The following is a 23,358-nucleotide window of genomic DNA, read 5'->3' as shown; positions in this document are numbered from 1 at the left end:
TTCCAAATACCAGTCCCTTTTGGACCAAAATCTTCAGGTATCTGCTAGATAACTGTAGATGGAGAGGAATTTCACCTTTCCACATGACAATGACCCAAAAGTATACATCCAAGTCAACAAAAAAATGGCTTCACCAGAAGACATTCAATGTTTTGGAATGGCACAGCCAGAACCCACACCTACATCCAATAGAAAATCTGTGGGGTGACCTGAAGAGGGCTGTGCAGAAGAGATGCCCTCGCAATCTGACAGAGTTGGAGGGCTTTTGCATGGGAAAGTGTGCAAATATTGCCAAGTCAAGATGTGCCATGCTGATAGACTCCTTCCCAAGAGGACTGAATGCTGTAATTAAATCAAAAGGTGCTTTAACAAAGTATTAGTTGAATGGTGTGCATACTCATGCAACCAGCCTTTTGTACATATTTCTTTTACTATATGTTACCCCTAACCAATGTGTATTTTCTTCAATTGGATTGCACAGGTCATTGGTCACATTAAAGGTGGGAAAAGTTATGACATGATTTCTGTGGTCTCATGTTGTATATCACAGAAATCTGGCATGTTAACAGGGGTGTGCACACTTATTATATCCACTGTAAGCTTAGAAAGTTGTTAGAACAACCACATTTGTTTTAACATACATTTACTGCAGGTTATGAAGTCTGCAGCTCAAATGATGTCATTAATTAGTGACACCAATCCTCAGATCATTACCAGTAATGTGTCAGGCAAACACAGGATTTATGAAGAACAGACCAAAAATATGACCTACACATCTAGACAGTCAGTGAAACTCTGTACAGTTGAGAGGTATGTCCTGTAGGACTTACCACTGTGCTATATGGGTAAACAGCAATAATGTGTACATGGGTGCAGTATTTGCTAGGTGAAGGCCCATCACCTATTAACACTACTCACATATCCCAAAAGTGTATATTAGTAGTAACATTAAGTGGAAAGGGCTGCACTGCATGATGTTGAGGGCCTTTCCAGAGTGTCTATGTTGTGGTCTGACTGTGTGCCGTGAATGTAACAAGTTGGCTATTGTAAGGTCTGTTTAATGCCTTTGTGCCACCTCACCTGTATGTGTGTGTGTGTGTGTGTGTGTGTGTGTGTGTGTGTGTGTGTGTGTGTGTGTGTGTGTGTGTGTGTGTGCGTGTGTGCGTGTGTGCGTGTCTGCGTGTGTGTGTGTGTGAGACTGTGTGTGTGTGTGTGTGTGTGTGTGTGCGTGTGTGTGTGTGTGTGTGTGTGTGTGTGTGTGTGTGTGTGTGTGTGTGTGTGTGTGTGTGTGTGTGTGTGTGTGTGTAGGTGTACCAGCAAACCTTATAGTGCAGGTATTAATGTACATATGTTGTCTTCCCCTCACAGGTGGACATGGTGTTCATGGTCCCTCCTGCTCATAATCTGATGTCAGTGTCTTTGCAAACTCTGACAATGATGGTGGTTCTAGTGAGGCACAGGTGGGGTTGTTAGGGGCTGAATCTGTGCCATTGGTTGGTATCCCACAGTCATCCACAATGTCCCCACACACAGTCACAATGCACACACATACCCTGTCCCCAGCAGCCACAGATAATGGACAGTTGGCAGGTGGTGGCATGGAACAGGCCAGTGTGGCGACTATGACAAGTGTGGGTGTAGACACTAGCCATAGCCAGAGTGCAGGCAATGTCCCACACAGGCGGATGGACAAGGGTGCTCATAGGAGGACTTCTGCCCATCAAGCCACTGTCGCAGATGTCACCAGATGCATGTTTCAGGCTGTCATGGATGCACAGGAACATAGTGAATGCAACACCAGACAAATACTCAGGGTCTTGGATGCAACACTTCCTGGCTTACATGACAACATACATGACCTTGTTGAGGCCACACGTCAAAATACTGAGGTCATGAATAGACGGTGGGATGAGACCTTGGCAGTCCTCGACCGTGGAATGTATGTGCTGCAGCATTTGGTGGGAGATGGGCATCGGCCACATGGATGTAGGTCAGCACCAACATCAACTGAGAGTCTACATGGCCATGTACCTTCACATTCCCATAGTGGCAGTACCACTAGCAGTACCGAAGGGCGGGTGTTGTACACTCCATAATGGAGGAGGCCATGGGCATGTGGTCCTGGCTGTCTCATTAGGGTCATGGATCCAGCAGACAGCAGTCACCATCAGGAAGTAGTACTGCATCTGACCTTGAGCCTGGTGGTGCCAGCGAGACCCTTGGCAGGACCAGTTCATGTGACCATGGCCAGAGACAGTGAACTGTACACCCTGCCATGTACAGTCCACAGCTGTCCAACACGCTCCTGTGTAGGGCAGCCACATTGCATGACTGTGTGCATACAAATACACACACGTCACCATCACAGCCAGGTCAGCTGCAGACATACACACACACTACCTCTGCATGGCCCATTCATAGAACACCCTGACAAACACACACATGCATGATGTCAACCATATGGCCCAGCCTAGGCCTCTGGCAAACCCACACAAAATCCTGTTCATAAGATACCCGTGCCACATCCCTGTCATCCATACCACTGATGCAGGGACATGCTAATATGGTTCTGATGTACAGGGTGAATTAAGTACTGTTTAGCTATGTAATGCTGTGCAAGGTGCTGTCAGCTGGTATTTGTAATGGGTACACTTCAGAGTGTGTGTACCTTTTCAACCATGATGCATTATTGGTGTTAGTAATGCTGAGTGAATGTAGTCTCACATGTTGTATTCTGTTTGTGTTTTAGGGGTCTGTGTGTCAGCAGGATGTGGCCCTGCAGACATTGCCAATGAAGGGTATGGCAGAATGGTAACATAGGAAATGCATTGTAGCTGAGCTACAGCTGTATATGTACACATTTACCAGGTCTGTGTAACAGTTATTGCATGTGCCACAGAGCTTTTAGGGCTGTGGGATGTATACAGGTAAGTCTATGGTGGCTGACATCAGCAGTCTTGTAAAGTGGACAATGGTAAGTGTAGTGGGTGGAACACACCTCAGATTGGTATAACCCACACATTCAGAGGATATTATGTCGACCAAAAGCACAGAGATTACTGTTACCACACACACACCATCTCACACACACACAGTCTCACACACACATGCGCACACGCACACACACACACACACACACACACACACACACACACACACAGGATCACAGTTGCCATTGTTGGGTTTGGAACCCTTACCCATCTAGTTAGTGGTAATACAGTGTTATGTAGTGATCGCAGGTGGCACGGAACTAATAGTGTGATGACTGTTCCAAGCTACCTGTAAAGTGAATAACATCACATGCCCTTATGAAGTATGGCAATGGGGGTGTACTAGGTGGGAAAGGACTCATTATACTGTCACCTATGAGTCTACACACTCACAAACACTGCTATTCACACCAATGCACACACACATTTGCCAGTACTGACATTAGCAGCCCTGCCTATCATGTTATTTATTCCATGCTGTTACATACCTGTTGCATGCAGCAAGGGGCTTTTAGGGCTGAAGAGTGTCTACAGATACCTCTATGGTATATGTAAACAGTAGCCTTCCTAAAGTGGACCTTGGGACATGTACAGGGAGTACCATGGCCTAAAATTATAAAGCATGGCCACCCAATGGTTACAGTTCTCACTCAAACACACACACACACACACACACACACACACACACACACACACACACACACACAAACACACACACACACACACACACACACACACACACACACACACACACACACACACACACACACACACACACACACACACACACACACTTACATTTGCCAGGACTCAGATGAGAACCCCTACCTATCTAGTTATTAGTGCTATAGTGTTATCCCGGTACCGCACACACCACAGGGCTTGTAGAGTGGTTCCCAAGGTACCTGTAAAGGGAATAAAATCACCAGCCCTTGTGATGTATGGCAATGGGAGGTGTACTAGTGAGAAGGGCCTCAAACTACTTTCACCTAGATGTTTACATATTCACAAACAGTTTACACATTCACAAACACTTTTATACACACTAATGCACACACACACATATGCCAGCAATGAGATCCATAGGTTCATAGGTGTTTATTAGGTGAATGGCCATGGAGCCTTTACAAGTCTAGCCGATAGGATTACCCTGGCATCATGCCACCTGATGTTACTCTCCAGTGTGCCTATCATGTATAGCCCTGGAGTGATCCCTGGGGTGAGATTTCTATTCTCCATCCACTCATCCAAATTTCTCTTGCAAAGGGCCAGTAAGGTGCTCCGCTTGACATGTATGTAAAGTCTATTCCATAGAGTGGCCAGTCTTTGGGTTATGAACCTGTTCCTCCAGCATGTTCTGTTGATTGTGGAAATGGGATTGAGGTCTCTGGAGCATGTGGTACAGACGGATTGGGTTTCTTTAGATGTAGCATGCCTAACAAAGCTTGGTCAGACATGGCATTGTAATTCAAGCAGAGATCGCTTCTAAGTAGCCAATATGAGACAGAGAATAGTTGGAGTTATTGGAGTCTGTCCATATAGGCCAAGTGTTTAAGGCCTAGGATCATCTTTGAGAGGTACATTTGCAGTTTCTCCAGTTGTTATAGGTGTCTAGTGAGGTACATGCCAAATGGGCCATTGTACTTGATGATTGGCCTAATGAGGAAAGAGTAGAGGGAGACAATGACCTCTTTCTTCCTGGATGCAATACCCCTAGTAATGAGATGTACCACATAGAAGGACTTTCTGACCACAGTGGCATTGTGGTGGTCAACAGAGAGGTCACTGTCAACCTGTGTTCCCAGTTCTCTTATAACGACTTCTGTGTTCAGTGGACTACCATTGATGTGGGGATTCATGGGGACCAAGTTGTTCTCAAAGGAGATGGTGACACATTTTCTCTCATTGAGCTTAAGTCCAGGGTTCTGACAACAGTTATACGTCTCAGTGAGGCCTTTCTGCAGGATGTCAACAAAAATAGCACCCATCTTGCAGTCATCTGCAGACATTGTCAGTCAGAGTCCCTTTGTGTTGTGCTGGACTTGACGCATGGATACTGAACACAAGGGAACCCAGGACCAGACCCTGTGGTACTCCACTCATGACTGGTTGGCAGGCTGACATGGAGTCTGCTGCTTTCACACTGTGGGTGCTATCTGTGAGCCTGTTTGCAACCCACCTAATGATATAGGGGTTGATGTCTAGCTGAGTGTATTTGTCAATGATTCCTGAGAGGGAATGCTATCAAAGGATTAGAAGCCCCGCCTATCTTGTTATTTATTCCATATTGTTACATAGTTATTTCACGTTGCCACAGAGCTTATAGAGCTGCAGTATCTACAGCTACCTCTACAGGGGATGACAGTGGGCCTTGTAAAGTGGACATTGGGAGGTGTGGTGGGTGGACCACAACAAAAAATTGTAAAACCCACCCCCAAATATGATTCCCAACCCAACACACACAGGATACTGTTCTTGCACACACAGACACACAAACACATACACACACACGCACACACATATTTGCCAGGACTGAGATTATAACCCCTACCTATTGCTACTACAGTGTTATGCATTTATTCATATATACCAAGGAGTTTATTGGGTGAAAGGTGCCCCAAGGTACTTCTAAGCTGAGGGACATCACCAGCCCTTGTAAAGTATGGCAATTGGAGATGCACTTGGTGAGAAAGGCCAAAAAATACTTTAAATAACAGATATACACACTTATAAATACACTCACACACACATTTGCCAGGACTGAGATTAGAACCCCTACCTAACTAGTTAACACACCAAGGTAGGTGATGTGATATTACAACCCCCACCTCAGTACCATCAGACAATGATTCTCATCTTCATGCTGGCACGTGCCAGTGGTTACAACTGGTATGCAACTGTCTGCAGCAGGGCATCACTCCCTGCCATTCAGGCTATCCCTGTGTATGACCCCTCTCTGTGTGTCTCCCTGTGTGTCTCACTCTATCAATGTCTGTCTCTCTCTTCCCCATGTCTATGTGTGTGTATGCTTGACATATTGTAATATGTTGCCCATATATATATGTGTGTGTGTGTGTATCACATGCAACAGATGCAGATATGCCACATATGGGCCACCTACAGCTGGCCGTGGATAATCCTGTCTGATGGGTGTATATGTGGAGACAGTTAGGTGTACATAGCTGTGTGTATGCAAAGACATCTGCACAATGCAGATATATATAGTCCATTGTGGTTTCAGACATGGGGTTTATTTCTCTATGTATAGGAGCCTGCCCAATATGACCTTCTATAGTAAGTGTGGGAATCCATTACAGAAATAGTTGTAACTCCAGTCTGGGGTGTTCTGTGCTACAGCCATACCTAGCAACCTGTTTGTGCAAGATATCTGGAGATAGGTTGCCAATACGGGGAAACAATGGCCCAAACATAGGGGGATGCTGTTACTATAGCTCTTATTAATGTATGAGTTGCTTGAGTTACAGGGTTTGTTTTAGCAGACATTTTCTGACTTATTTAATGTTTGACTCTGTAATTATCTACTGACAGATATCATCAGATCATCACAGTTATTTACCAGATAAATACCAGATGGATGATGCACAGACCAATATTATGAGGCAAAGGTTAGACCTTCTTGCACAATCCGGCCAGTTGGGAGGTGTGGCTACAGCCGAATGACTGATGAAGCTATGTAAAAGGTCTACCACCTTTGTGATATACTGGCTGGGGATCTCCTGGTTGTGCGGTATACTTTTTGCTTGAAAGGTCATATCCTGATGTGGCCATACCTCTCAACTGTACAGATTCCCACAGATTATCCAGATTCATGCCTCACTTATCTGGTCAGTTTCCCTTCACATTGTGGTTTTCCAACAAGTTTGTTGCAAATCACTCAGGGTTGCAGTCAGGGAATAAGGACCGAACATTAGAGTTTCAGTATTCACACCATTCATGACATCCATGCTACTACACCCCCTCCCCCTGTTATTCTATCACCTTTCTAACATTATAAGAGAATTATTTCAAAAGTGTCCCTATAGTTGGGCCTTTATCCCACCATCATGTAATGCTTTGTCCAGATTTCTTGCTCTACAAGGTTGAGAGGTATGCTACTAACACTTAGTGGCATGGCCTTTCATTTGCATTTTATTGACTGTGTTATGTTGGTAGTATGGACCCCGTGACATTCCCTACAATGGCACTATGGGTGAGGCATGGGACTTTGCCTGAGGCCTGTAGCTCATGTGAGACTGCTGCAGGCCATCTGTAGCAAGGCAGTGTTTTCTGTCACTCACATGTTCCCAGGCTGCCAGGCAGTGGATCTCCCTGGGGTGACAATGGTAAGTGAGTCAGGTGTTACTGACAATCACTTTCTGTTCATATTGATCCATCACTCTGGGTGACAGCAGGATGCTGCTTGCAGTTAGGGACATACCTGCATGGGACACAGTCAGCACGCTGCATCATGTCTGTCTTTCTTTAGTCCATGAGTTACTTCTGACATCATTTACACTACCATGGACCAGGCTAGTGTGATACCTGTACCTGTTGTGGGATGACTTGAGTGCATGTGTGATATGGCAGATAATGGCACCTGTCAAACAAGTAATCGTGACTTTCTCCTTATCCTGCCTAGTGTGTCTCACAATGGAGTCTTCTATGAGTAATATGTTGTGTGTATGGTAAGGCCTTAGTGTTTGCAGGACCCTGGTGTGTGGAGTATGCATGGTTTGTGGTGTGTAGGTTTAGGAAGTTCTCTTGTTTTTACCTCTGAGGTGTTCTTTACTTGGACTTTGATTTGTTGTGGACCTCCACTTATGTGGATGTGTGTTATGTATTTGCAGGTGAGGCTTACTGACTCCATACACTGCATGGCACCTATGCTACTGCAAAATGTGCTCTGGTGTGCAGGTGAATGCAATCTTAAGATAAGCAGAATACATATACAATGCATACTTGTGCTCCTTCTGTGACAACCTGCCATTCCAGGGGTATGGCTGTTGGCCAGTGATATGCCAGTGCTGACACAGTAAAGTGGCAGCCATTTATGACCTGCCAGTACACTGACCTTCAGATACCTGCTGTGCTACTAGGCACCATACCTGTCTATGTATGAGAGCCAGACATCTGGACAAAGCCATGAGTAATTAGGTGACAAAAGCCTAAATATAGGCACCATTTTAACTATTGGCCTTACAAACCTAGGAAGGTGATACAATAACAGATTTTGCATTAGCATGTATTTTCTATAGGGTATGAAGTCTGAGTCACTACAATCTGTCATTATTTTCTGACTTTAGACTTTTGTGGTTTGCCAATGATTTGCCACACAACCACTATTTCATGATAAAGACACCACAAATATGATGCAAACCTCTGCACATTCTGCAAAAGGTCTGTATAGTTGGGAGGTATGGTAGACACTGTGCAGGTTACTCTGATCTGTGTAATGGTCATATGTGTGACCCCCTGTCCATGACCTGTCCACCTTACCAGCAGTAATGGATATTGACATCTGGTCAGTGTATACAACTCCCACCGTAGGTGTAGCTGACATGCAAAATAGTTGGCACTGCAATTCTTGGAACATGGCCCTGTCTACCACAGTATTGTACCTAGGCCACTAAGACACAACAGCCAGGAGTAAGTGCTGGCCACATCCTGACAGTATTTCCCACACATATACATAGATCATTGACCCCTGCATATTGTGTACATGCAACAATTTATCACGTTGATTGGGACAGCCCTGGCAATGTGTGCTCTGCTGCTATTACCCTACTAACCTACATGCTACTGCATTTGTATGGGAATATGGGTCTGGGGGGCACATACCTATCAAAGGGACACATTTGCACATACTGTGCTGATATTGGCTTTACATTTTGGTTCCATTTAGCATAGTATTGAGCCCTGTCTTGGAGAATAGAGGCATATCACTCGAGGTCACAAGCTAGATTGTAATGGCATACAATTGAGTTTCAGAACTCTTACCCTTTAGAGCCTTACTACAACTGGAAGGCCTCCTGTGATATCACTGTGTAAGTCTGTAGGTGGGTATTCCATCATTGTCGCCATTGTGGGCCTTTGCCAGACATTCCTTTATCATTTTCTATGGCTGACTTGCTGGGTGAGTCTGAGGGATGAGTATGGGATCCACACATTGACATCCATGCATGTGACCTATGACTCCCCACTTAGTTGCCCCCCCCCCCGCATATGCTGCAGTGGGATTTGTCACCTTGGATAATACTGCTTAGTGTGGGGAAGCCAGTATTGGGCACACATTTCCTGGTGTCCCACATAGCTGTCAGTTGTCTCCTGCTACCCCTGTAGGCCACCCCATTCTCTTGCATGCATGCGGCGATACCATAGATATGCTACCAGGACATACTACTCCATTCATTTATTGTTTAGAAGACTGACTTACCTTGTGCCTCCAGCAGTTATGGGGATGGTGGGTAAGAGCTGACTCTGTCAGATGCATGTAGTACACTGTCTGTATAGGGTAAGCTACAGGTTGTGTGATGTGTGTGGCATCCATTTTACTGTGTGTCAGAGAGAGGTGTTAGTCCCTGGGTCCCTACAATGCCAGTGTGTGTGCTATGCATTGCCTCTTGGACAAGGCCTGGGCATACTGGGCATGCCTCCATCTGTCTACAGAAGCAGGCTCAGGGCTTCCTCCTCCAAGTCCCTCTGTGCCCATGGGGACCTTGGCAATGGTAGGGGGCTTTGTGGCCATTCCCCATGCTGTTCCTGCTGCAGCTGTTTCCACAGGATCATATTGTGCAGCATGGCACATACTATGAACATGTATGCACGCGTGGCTGGAGAGTACTGCAACGCTCCACCAGATATGTCAAGGCAGTGGAATCGTGACTTGAGCATCCCAACCACATGCTCTATAATGATCCTGTTTTGTGCGTGTGCCTCATTATGGCATTCTTGAGTGCATGTGTGTGCATTTCTGATGGGTGTCATTATCCACAGCTCCAGTGCATAGCCGGCATTCCTCACCAGATGGCCATATGGAATGTCCCCACTGGCAAATGCCTGGTACATCTGTGACGAATGCCAGATGTGGGAGTTGTGATAGCTTCCAGGGCTGCCAGCACACACATTCATGATAATGCCCTTGGCATTGCACATGGCCTGGTAGTTGATGGATGGGAAGCCCCTGCGGTTTATGTAGACCCTACCCTGTTCACCGGGTGGTGCTTTGATGTGGATGTGCATGTAGTCTATCGCATCCAGTACCTCCGGGTATTCTGTAATGTGGTGGAAGAAATGCATTTTGCTGGTCCTCTCCTCATGGGTGTTGGGACAGTATGTGTTCTCACTGGGATGTGGTAGCATGGCATCCAAGAATTGGTGGAGTATCCTGGATGCAGATGCCTGTGAGACTCCCATGATGTTTCCAGTAGGTCTTTGGAAAGCACCTATAGCTAGCATTCTTAAAGCTACACATACCTTGGTATCCACTGGGATGGGTTCTCCTCTGTTGGTTCTGAGTCTGAGTTGAGGCCGACCCAGTGCGATGATTTGCTGAAGTATGTCTCTGTCCACCCTGTAGTGCTCTAATATCTCCAGGTCATGTAGTCCCTGGTAGGTTACCCTGGGTCTGAACACTCTTCTCCTCCTCCTCAGTCTGGGGTGGTTGTCAGAATTCTCCTCATTACCGCCCTCAGCCTCTAGCAAATACTGATAGATCAAAGCAACAGTAGCCCCTAATATTTTTGGTTTAAAATTCTCCTGTATGTGTACACCAATGGTGCAGAGTTTGTAGGAAAACCAGACTAAAGGGTGTTTGCGCAGTTTATACTTTTGTGCTGCAGATGCTGCCTTCATGATTGGCTGGCTATGATACATTCCACCTGCTTGCTACTTTATTTGTACCTGAGTGCTTTTATTCTGCTATTTCCCTTTTTTCTTTTTTCCCCTTCCTATTTCTACCCCTTTTAAGCCCCAAGGCGCACCGTCCAAACCTGCTGCCCAAATGTAAACAGTCCTGCTATTTCCAATTTTTTTTGTTTTGTTTTAGACCCAGTGCATGCCACACAAACCTATTTAGCAAAGGTAAACAGTGAATAATGGCCCTCCCCTGGACATGAATATGCTCTTCATTTCATAGAATAAGTCAATACAGCCTGTGACACACCCCCTTGCTTAGCTGTACTTAGCTAAGCTCAGATGTGAGCCATGGAGCTCCAATGTGCTTGCACCAAGCCTGACACACCCCTTTTCATGTCAGCAGCTTCTCCTGCTTACATCACTGCCTTACAGCTCCTACGCAGTTAGGTGCAGTTTGATACTTGGATCCTTTTTGTGATTCAGTAAATTTCCTTCATTAGCATACCCCACTGCCTTAGTCCCTAGTTACAGCACTACACCAGAGCCTTTCCCCTTAGCAACCACTGTTCCCTGCTATTGTTTTGATTCTGCATGCCATTGACTGTAATAACAAAATGCAGATTTCACTTAAAATTGCCTTTTCAAATTTTTTTTTTATTATTTGGCACTATCCCGTTTGAGCGCTGGTGCTTTACTTTGAGCTGTCATGCCTCCCTTTTTAATTTTTGCAGAAATGTATTCGGCTAGTAGCCGAATACACTTCTGCAAGCTACACTATTCTGCCACAGATGCCTGCCTGCTTACTGGATCACTAATTGACGTCATTTGCATGGTTTTCACCAGTAAATTAGGTCATTGGAATAATCCAGTCATGTCCATGGCAGAATAGTGTTAGCAGGCTCATGCACGTCCCCAGGCTTGTTTACTGGATCGCTTGGTAGCCATATTCCATGCAGGAGCGGCTGCACTATTCGTATACTCCATGTAAGCTTTATTGATTCCCACTGATAAAGTATCAAAACACAGAAAAAAGCATGCAAATTACATGTTTAGTTTTATAGTACCATTGCTATATATTCTTTATGCTGCAAACATACATTAACAGCAAATAAAGCCCATTTGTCAAGTCCTGCTCTCAGTTTTCTTTATTAAGGTCATTTTTCCCATCCTTCTCAATTTTCTTTCATATAGTTTGATGTGTTAACACTAGGCAAACTCACTAGCCAAATATTTAATTCATTCTACCTTTTTCAAATGATTGTCTTATGTCATATGCCGAACTAACATTTTACACAAGTCATCTACGGTGCACCACTTTGTTCTCCCATTAAGGTGCAAAAGAACATCTTCATGTACATATGACTTGCTCACCCTAAATCAATGCTGCTGTTTCTTTCCATATGGCCAGGTAGTCTAAACTACTTCCTTCCGTTCAGAAATAATTGCATCATTTTTACAACTCATGTAAAACTTATAGGTCTGTCTTTTATTATTTCTATGTTAATCCTCCTCCCATGAAAGGAAGTGTGGCCTTCAGGGATCCACTGATTTGTTAATATGGTAGACAAAAGGATCTCAATATTTCCTCACAGTTCCTTTTTTTTTCTGAAAGTCTAGAAAGAATCATTTCGGGGACTACTGTCCCGTCTGTTCTGATTATGAGGAAGTATTTCACTCTTGATCCTTTCTTCTGAGAATAGCCTGGCATTATTCTCTACAATTCCCCATTGAAAGCATTTGCATGTTTTTCTTCTTTCTCTGCTTATTTTAACTCATTTCTTCCAATGGAGCTCAGGACGTTTCCACTGTTAACATCCAATGGACGAAGCCTAAGCTTTTTAACAGACTCAAATTATGTCTTCACATTGCAAACAAATGTTCATATCTCTGGAACCATAGGGGTTATGAAAGAAGTATAAATGGCAAACTCTTCAGCACAAACTATTTTTTATAGTGGCAGTATTCGTTAGGTTCTAGGTTTGTAAAGGGCAGGGCGCCCTGGAATGGGTTCGCCCCGAGAGAGGGGCCCGCGCCCTGGAAAGCGTCAGGTGAGCTCTCGCCGCCTTGAAAATCCGGGAGAGGGTAAGTCTCGCGGGGGCCGTGCCATATCCGCAGCAGGTCTCCAAGGTGAACAGCCTCTGGCATGTTAGAACAATGTAGGTAAGGGAAGTCAAGCCAGATCCGTAACTTCGGGATAAGGATTGGCTCTAAGGGCTGGGTCGGTCGGGCTCGGGCGTGAAGCGGGGCTGGGCGCGCGCCGCGGCTGGACTCTTCAGCACAAACTATTTTTTATAGTGGCAGTATTCGTTAGGTTCTAGGTCTTAAACTGAATTTTATAAGTCTCAGTAAACACAATAACTACAACATTTGTAATACTTTGTAAACAACTTACAATATCTCAGCAACCAACCATTCACGTTACATACATACTGTCAGTCGCATTTTATTCATCTAACTGTTAGCTTTCATATGAGACTAAGGAGTTCAGTCTGTATTACTTGGTTGTTGAGATATTTAGAAAAATGTGAAAATTACCTCTACATAAATGAAAATCATAAAAACAACAGTTAATATCTGTTTATCTGCACTAGACAGAGGCCAAATATTAATGCAGTTGAGTTTCCATTGTGTAAGCTTTAAAGTGAAATCTTTTAAAACCTTGTACTTAGCATGGTTTTGGAATTATTGATGCAAACATGAGCAAGGAACATTTGACGTCTAGAGGCATCACTAGGAGTTAACTACAGATGCACCTGGAGGCGTCACTCCAGATACTGAGAAAAATGATTTGCTCCATATCTTCTGATATTGCTACCAAGTGTTCAAGTCACTATATAATGACACACATTTGAGTTTTGGAGTTCATGTCCTACAGAAAATACATGCTAAAGGAAAGCTTATTATTCTAGCAGCTTTCAAAGTTTATGAGTGATATTTAAAAATTGCCTCTGACTTTAGGCCTTTGTCCCCACATTATTTTTGGCTTTGTCCAGATTTCCTGTGCTTAGATGTTGACAGGTATACTCCTCATTGCAGTCATGTCACTGTCTTTTTTCAGCCACTTAGGTTTGTTTCTTTCCTGTTTGTCAGCTTGGTCTGCTTAAGCCTTTTTTTGCATTTCCGATGCCATGCTTAAAGCAAGTTATGTAAGGGGTTTAATTTTTACCCATTCACATTATTCTCCTATTTCATATTTTCACCAACTCATTTTTAGGCAGACATGTTTCCATGTTGTTATGGTAATGACTTCTTGTGCAGAAACCAACATTTTGTGTGGCTGAAATCTACAACTGCATTTTCTGAAAAGTTCATTTTTGATGGTTACTTGTTGGGTAATGGCTACATAGTTTTAGTCTCCAAAGTTAGTACTACATAAATAACTGATAAGTCATCTAACTAGAAAGTAAGGACTTGTGGATGGTACTCCCCTCAAACTAATTAATTAATTTATCCTTCCATTGTAGTTAGCAGAACTAGAATATTGAGTACCCACAGTAGACTACAGGTATCACCAATGACCTTCAGGCAAAATCTCAAAATTGATCCATTTACTCTCATAACAAAGCTAGTTATATATTGTGTGTACTCAGCTATTACTGTTTTGCACTGATTTGGGGTCTGTAATTATCATTAATTCTATTAGTTGTCATCCATACAATTAATAGACCTATAAAAATACTGTCACTACAGAGTCTCAGGCTGCTTAGCCTCACCTTTAGCCAACCTACTAACACTTGATTTTCTGAAGTAATGTAGCAACTGTCTTATGTTTACTGATAGCCCATGTCTTTCAATATAAAAAATTTCCCCAAAGCCAACTTAACGCTTCTTAAGCCAGACGTGGCAAACTTCATGACACCCATGCACAAAGACAATAGAGGTATGACTGCTGAATCCTGCACAAATGCACTTTATAAGCATTTACATGAATGCATGGATCATGCAAACCCTAACAGAACCAAGATGCTATCCTCCAAAAAAAAAAGGAAGCCAATCTGGTGGTCCCCTGCCATAAACAAACTCTGCAACAGAAGAAAGAAACTATTGCAAAAAAGAGTAAAATCCCATGGTTGGAGGAACTCCCTGGTCAGCCTCAGTAAGAAGCAGAGATCCCTCATAAAATCCTCCAAAGCTAGTTACAAAAATAAAATCGCCAGTCTTTCTATAGACAACCACAAAGCATTCTATAGCTATGTCAAGAATCTCAATGTCAACACTCAGATCTGCTCTGAGTCAGGGGTGTAGCTAGGATTTTCAAATTTGTACTGACAGTTCTCAAACTGCTACCCCCCTCCCCAGCCAAGCTACGGCCATTCTCGTAATTCACGGTTCGCTCTTTTAGTGTCGATGAAGAGGCATTCGCTGTAATGCCTCTTCAGTAATATGATATAAATTCACTCAAACTCGGTTCCCTGAATTGAAAATTAACCTGAAATGTCAGTTCTTTGAAAAATGCAGCATGGTAGTTGGGGTAGAGACTTTATGCTTTTGTTTTCTGTAACTAAGGTACAGGTTTTGAGCTTGAGTAAATTACTAACAACCTGCTACCACTAACTAGGATGTTTCATTCACACACACACCCCTACCTACCTCTTAGTGCAAGAAATATGGACAAAGCCTAAAATAAACAGGGACAGATATTAAATAATGTTCTTGTGAACTTAGAAAGTTGCTAGAATAACAGGATTTGTGCTAGTATGAATTTTTCTAAAGGACATGAAGTCTGAAGCTCAAATGTCTGTCATTATTTAGCAACTTCAGCCTTCAATGATTTTCTAGAAAATCACAAAATTTATGAGGAACAGACAAATAATATGGGGCAAAAATCTGGACATTCTGCATCAGTACGAATTTTCTGAAAGGTATGAAATCTGAAACTGAAATGTCTGCATTATTTTCCAACTTCAGTCTTTAACAATTTGCCACTAATTTGCCAGAAAACTGCAATTTTATGAAAAACGGACCAAAAATGTGATGCAAAAATATAAAATTGCCAGACAATACAGCTGGGAACCTGTCAAAGGAGGGACACCATTTTAATATGAGCACAGTTAACTTAGAGCAGCTGACAAAATTAGAGAATCTACATGCATTTCTGAAATAAAAGTAATGTATAACTCTGATCATTACAGTTATTTATAAAAGTAAAGTAAACCCTTTATGTTTTCTTCCAAAATTGCTATTTTGTGGAGGGATCATTAGGGGAAGAGCAACATTTTGAGCCAAAATCAGGGACAGTTGAGGTTTGGCTATGCCTAATTCTATAAATCAATTTATTTGCATGTACCTCTCAACCTGTTAATGCAATAAATCTGGACAAGGCCAAATATATTGAGGGAACATATAAACAGTACTAAAAATTGCTCTTGTATAAACTGGGACAGTTGATAGAACAGGTCTTATTTTAGCATGCATTTTTCTGAAGGTTATAAAGTCTGAAACTAGTGTGTCATTATTTAGTGACTTAATTCCTAAATCATTTGCCAGAAAACCACAAATTGAGGAACAAACCAAAAATAAGAAGCAAAAAATCTATTCATTCTTTGAAAATCTGGACAGTTGGGAGGTATAGTTCAGCTGGGGCTGTCTAAGTTTGCCACCCTTCACCCTTACAAAACCATGGTCAAATGGAGCCTCCCCCTGCAGCCATTCCAATGATCCATTACTTTGCTATTTCACTCCATTTACCATAAACACTAATGTGTATACTGATTTACTTCTATGATGATTTGAACTTCATTTGAAAGTTTTATTTTGCATTTTACAGCACAAACACTAAGACATCTGCTAAACAAACTTGGCATTAAAACTTCTCTGCCCTTGAAACTCACATTCATTGAAACAACATTAAAACCCACATTCAAAGAAAAATACATTTTACCCGTGGCAGATAAAAATTAATTCTGGGCTGCTTTTAAATCATAGGCCCCTTGCATATGAAACATACATGTGCTCTTTGATACAACTTCCTATTGCTTTGAACATTTTTCCAGTAAACAATGAAACAAAACTGCCCAATTCAGAACATTTCCATCATAAAAGTCTAGTCAAACTTTTACAGTCCACCATTATCAGTAAATACTATGCACAATCTCTGAAGTAGTAAAAAAAGTCATCTAAATAATTCCACCTTAAATAAATCTAACTAATAAAGAGGTTGCTGCTAGCAATCACCTTTATATTTCATGACTTCACCGAAAAATAAAGTGTCTGATGCCCCTGAGGAATAAATTGCCTAAATTACATTAATAATAAGCTAGTAATATTGCAATAGGAAATGGATGGCAAACTGATAACAGGCTCGTAGTTAGTCTCTTAACTTTCAGTACAGCAGCATTCACCCCTTATGAGAGTAGAACCAACAACCTTCTCCATTAAAAGCAAGTACACAACATTTTGTGCTACTAGCAATGTGTGAGCTGACTTAGCATAATCAGCACTAAACTTCTCTTCCCCTGCAGCTCTCAGCTCCTTGTAAAATCTATGCAATACTCAACTACATCTCAACTTCACAGCACAAGAAGTCTGGAAAAAGCCAAATTTATTGGGGTGGGTCAAAAGGGCAAAAAACAGGAACACATTAAACATTGCTTGTATAATCTTGGAAAGCTGCTAGAATAAAATGCTGTGTTACCATCATACATTTTACTGCCAAGGTCACTGTGCAAAATAGTCAGAACAACATACCACTATGCCAAATCACCTGCTTTGTGAAAGAGAGGAAGACTGAAACTTAAATGGCTATCATTTAATGAATTCAGTTCTCACCATAGCTGTCAACCTCTTAGCACAAAACACCTGGACAAACCCAGTAATGAGGGAATACAGCCCTCAAACATATTCAGTGAATTCAGTTCTTGCCATAGCTGTCAACCTTAGCACAAAAAACCTGGACAAAGCCAATAACAGGGTATTACAGTCCCAAAAATTTCACATAGTCATAAACTTAAAAAAATTGCTATAAAAAAGGTTGTGTTAGTATATATTTATTGCTAGAATAAAAAGTTGTTTTACTATGTCACAAACACAGGGATAAGATGCAGACTCCACACAGAAGGCACCCCAGCCAAGAATCAAACCAGAAAACCTATAGCTGTGAGGCAATAATACTGCCACTGCACCATCAAACATGTAAGAAAGTAAACATTCAGAAACCTGAAGTCTGAAATTTAAATGCCTGTCAATTTGTTAATCAGGACAGTCTGACTTGGAACAAAAAAAAAAAAAACAATTCTCAGCAGAGGCCCAGGAAAAAATAATGCAGACATGTCTTTGTAACATGGGAGGGCACAAAAGCAAACCCACACAAACACAGGAAGAAGATACAGACCCCCTCCCCACAAAGAAGGCACCCCAGCCAAGAACCAAACCCAAGAACCTACAGCTGTGAGACATCAATGCTATGTTGCTACCACTGCACCATCAAATTTCAAGCATTGCAATATTTAAAAACCACAGATACGATACAGATATTGATCAGATCAAATATGAGGCAAAAATCTGCAATTTTTTTACAAATGGTGGTGGGTAGGGAATTCAGGTCTTTAACACCTGCATACAAGGTACAGGGTTCAAGCCTGAGGTATTCCCTACCACACCACCATGAGTAATGGGGTATTTTCACACACACACACACACACTCTCTTCATTACTCACCAACCCTTCTGGTTGCAAGACCCTTCTACATAATCCATAACTGCTCATGTACATCCAACCTTCTAAATAAAGTCCATAACGCCTGCTCGTGTACATCCAACATCCTCCTGCTTGACAACGCATTGGAAACGACCAGAAATACATGCGCAGTGAGCTCGATTCTGACTGGCTGCCCTGATGAGCTGATGTCATCGTGCAGTAAAGCGCGAAAACAAAAGATTTAAAAAGCTACCCCCCTTCTAAATAAGTTGTACTGAAATCAGTACAGTGCGTATGCCTCCCGACGTCCCTGCTCTGAGTTACAGCACAATGGCACTAAATATACAGAGCCAACTGATATTGCCAACATCCTGGTAGATAGGTTCACTGCCAACTTTACCCCCCTCTCACCCCCTAAAGGGCCCATCTCTATACCAGAAGAAAGCAAAGTTCCTGTAATCATGGCTGCACAGGTAAAAACCGCACTCTCTAAAGCCATGAACACAGCATCCATGTGACCTGACAACATCCCAGGCTGCGTTCTACATGAACTACAGAACAAACTGGCACCCCACCTAAGCACCATGTTCAGTCATACCCTCACCTCAGGCTTTGTGTCCACTGAGTGGTGCGCAACGATGGTTATCCCACTCCACAAAGGGGGAGCCACCACGAACCCCAGGAACTACCGACCCATTAGCCTGATGAGCCTAGTGCAAGGCTATGGAATGTATCATCATGGAACTTATAAACAATGATATTGGTAATCTCCAAACTCTGGACTCTACCCAGTTCGGGTATGTAAAAGGTAGTTCATGTCTCCTAAACCTGATAGACTTCTTTGAAGCAGTCACCAAAGCCGTAGATGAGGATAAGGTGGTTCACACAGCCTATCTAGATCTCGCCAAGGCTTTCAACACCATCCCCCACTCTGGAATTACAGATAAACTCACTAAACTAGGTATAAATCCCTATGTCACAAGATGGGTTTCCAACTGGCTCACTGACAGAACCCACACTGTGAAAGAAGCAGACTCCAAATACAACTTCAGACCAATGACAATTGGAATACCACAGGGTTCAGTCCTGGGTCCTCTCCTGTTTGGTATCTGCTTCTCTGAAGTACAGGCTAACAACAATTTGGACATCCTACAAAAGGACCTCACTGAGACAAATGCCTGGTGTCAAAGCCATGGCCTCAAGCTCAATGCCAAAAAGTGCATTGTCATCGCTTTTGGTAAAAACTCTGTACCCATGAACTACCACATAGGTGGTAGTCTACTTAACACCAAAGGTGTGATAAGTGACCTTGGGACACAGGTGGACAGTAGTCTCTCCTTTGATAATCACATCGCCACAGTAGTCAGGAAATCCTTCTACATGGCACACCTCATCACAAAAGGTTTCTCATCCAGGCAAAAAGAGGTCATTGTTCCCCTCTACTCGTCACTCATTAGACCCATTATAGAATACAACGCCCCTTTTGGTATGTACCTCATAAGACATATAGATCAACTGGAAAAGCTGCAGAAATACCTCATAAAGGGGATTACTGGCCTCAAACAGATGCCCTATGCAGACCGTCTCAAAAAACTCCAGCTTTACTCCGTCGCAGATCGCCTACTCAGAGGTGATCTATGCCTAACATACAAAGCTATGTCAAACCCAGAGCCGTTAGACATGCTCCACTTAAAGAAATCCCAGTCCTTCTGAGCTACATGTTCTAGGGACCTAAACCTTGTCACCACAATAAACAGAACATGCTGGAGGGATAGATTCCTGTCTCAGAGACTTCCCATACTCTGGAACAGACTACCTTTCTATATCAAATAAAACTCCTCATTAGTACTCTTCAAGAAAAATCTTGATGACTGGATGGGAGATAGGAAATTCACCCTGGGGATCACTTCTGTGGATCTGCCTGACAGGGGCACAGGAAAATAATTTTCTTGGGTGGCGAAAGCCAGGGTACATTTTTGGCTAGGTGTATATAGGCCCTAGAGGGAATAGCCTAGTACCTACCTATGAACCTATGAACCTATATACTGGTTTTACCTGTGAGAGACACACATATTCATTTAAATTGGAGGCTAACTCTCCATCCCAGCTACTGTCAGTAACAATACCTCAGGAACACTACATAACCAAATCACCAAAACATTATTCCTACATAAGGTGAGGTAGGAACAAAATCATTGCCTAAGCCTTCCAGTCATCAGTGACTCCATTGTGACATATACAGACATAACACTAACCAGACCCTCAAAGGATAGGGTGGCAGTTGACTGCCATTCAGGTACGAGGCATAGGAATGTCACTAGGGCACTTAGGTCTCTGCTTCACCTCCAATTACTGCTGTGCCCTTGTAGTTGCCCATTTGGAGGTGAGTAATCTTGGGTGTTGCATCCTGGAGGAGATGCAGAGAAACATTGTTAAGATCTATGTTTATGCCTTCGAATAGGGTAAGACTCTGACATTGAACAGCATTCCACCGTCACCAAGAATGATGCCAAAGTTCTGGGATAAAATAATTGGCTTCAATAATTTGTTATAAACTGATGTCATCATATGGTGGGGACAAATGTGTCTGCATGGGAATAAATAGTCAGTAGATATGCAATTTCAACTAAGTACACAACAAAGTAGAGTAGCCTATCTGTGTGTTCTGCTGCATTCTTGCTAGAAAGTTGAGTGCTATTAAGAGAATGGAGGTTAGGAATGCATTAATGAAAAAAAGGCAAAAGCAGGAGCAGGAAGCTAGAACAAGATTGAAAATACTTGACAGGAGTTAAAAGTAATTGGATGGAGATAGAAGTCTGAGTAGATGGAAGGAACATAGATTTCTAATGCAAGATACTACCACAGCTATGAGGAACTGAGGGCATTAACACAGACTGAGAAGTCTGATGCTATGTCAGCAGTAACATACAAAGTGAACAAACTGGCAGCCATGTCACCCTGTCAAAGTCAAAGTAAACTTTATTGTTGTACAGATCAACACAGAGGAAAAAGTGGGTTTCACTGCATGAAATTTTGATACTCAGGCTCTTACCATAAGAATGACAGTTTACAGAAGGAAGTTGTTGTTTCTTGCGGGTTATCCTGGTTGGGGGTCGTCACAGCGGAACTCCGGTCCGCTAATGTTTGGTAGTGGATTTTTACATGCCGAGTTACCAGCCCTGATGCACAACCTTCAACAAAGGCATGCCCATTCATGCATGCCTCCACACAGAAGATGCTCTAGCTGAGAATCGAACGTGACAACGTCTTGCTATGAGGCGACAATGCTACTGCAGCACCACTACCACAGGTTAGTTTACAGAAGGAAGATTTAATCTAGTTTACAGAAGGAAGATAGATTTAATTAATAAAAAAATTTAAATTAAATAAAAATAAAAAAAATACAAAAAAGTAAAAAAGTGAAACAAATTTAAAAGCTTTATTTACTTCAGAAATAAAACAAATACAACAGCAGGAATGCACTCAGTAGAAATATAAGGATATGCAAAAAAAAACACTATTATAATAAATAAGAGGCACACATGTAAACTTAACCACCACCAATATATACCATGAACTTACAGTTCACAGTTTTCCTAGTATATTTAGAGCTGTATGAAGTGACCAATTCAGGGAGTTTATGTAAACAGCAGTGACATATTGCACACAAATAATATTTTATCCATGTAGCCCATTAGGCTATGGGTTTGTTATTCAGCAGTCTGATAACATGTGGGAAGAAACTGTTATGGATTTCGGATGTCCTGCATCTAATGCTTCTGTAGCACTTCCTTGTTGGTAGGAGTTTGAACAGCCTGTGAGCTGGATGTTGTATATCCCACAATAGTTTTTGGAATCTGCCATAGCATCTTTTGAATATATGTCCTGTAGGGATTGAATGCTGGATCCACTGATTTTTGTGGCCTGTTTAATAATCTTATCAAGTGTCTTCTGATCAGCTTGAGAGGATTCCCTGTACCAGACAATAATGTTGTTTATCAGTACACTCTCAATCCTGGCTCTGTAGATGGTAAGTAGGACCTGTGGGGGGAGGTTAGCTCTATGAAGTGTCCTAAGGAAGTTGAGACATTGTTGGGCTCTCTTTATAAGGTAAGAAGTGTCAAGAAAGAGGCAATAGCATTTATTCTTAGGAAAAGGTGAATAAAATAGCTCATATACTTTAAAAGGACTGGATTCTAAGTATTTTATTAAGTAAGCAGAAGCAATAATGGAATAATCTTAAAGGTACATTGCCCTTGCCACAAATATGGCTTGCTATGCTGAACTGTTGAAAGAAAGGTCAGATGAATTGTAATGACTGAGAAAGGAAAGGAAGTGCAGGAATTCAAGATAGAAACTGCTGGTGTTCAACATTAGATCACTAGTGCAGTAACTTAAGATATTAAACTTTAAAGTTGTATGTTAGACTGCTGCAACAGTAACCTAGGATAGTAGGGTTATATCCAGCCCAGGACATAAGCACCAGCCAGCCTTCAAAGCTTCAGGGCATCTTCCATGATCCCTAAATGCCTGGAGCACCTGTAGAGGCACATAGAAAGGCTGTTTCAATGACAAAAAGTTCAGAGCTTTTGTGCCACTGAAGAGCACTCCCTCTGCAAGCGTCTTGGAGCAGAGAGTAAGCTAGATCCTAAAAGTCTGGGCCCATAAGTACCCCATTGGAAAAAACTTAAAATATTGTATTTTTTTGAGGAAAACCTGTGTTTTGTATGAATAGTTTTTATATTAAGGAGATTTAATTTATGGACTGCCATGCTTTACAGGTGAGGCTTATTATTTGAATGCCTGTCTGCAAAAAAAAACTTTGTAAAATACTGTTTTTCTACTTTTTCATATTTTTGTAGAATTTGTGTCAAATGCA

Source organism: Protopterus annectens, chromosome 5.part0, assembly GCF_019279795.1.
Source record: "Protopterus annectens isolate FY-2018-M chromosome 5.part0, PAN1.0, whole genome shotgun sequence".
Classification (NCBI taxonomy): domain Eukaryota; kingdom Metazoa; phylum Chordata; order Ceratodontiformes; family Protopteridae; genus Protopterus; species Protopterus annectens.
This window is presented reverse-complemented; position numbering follows the sequence as displayed.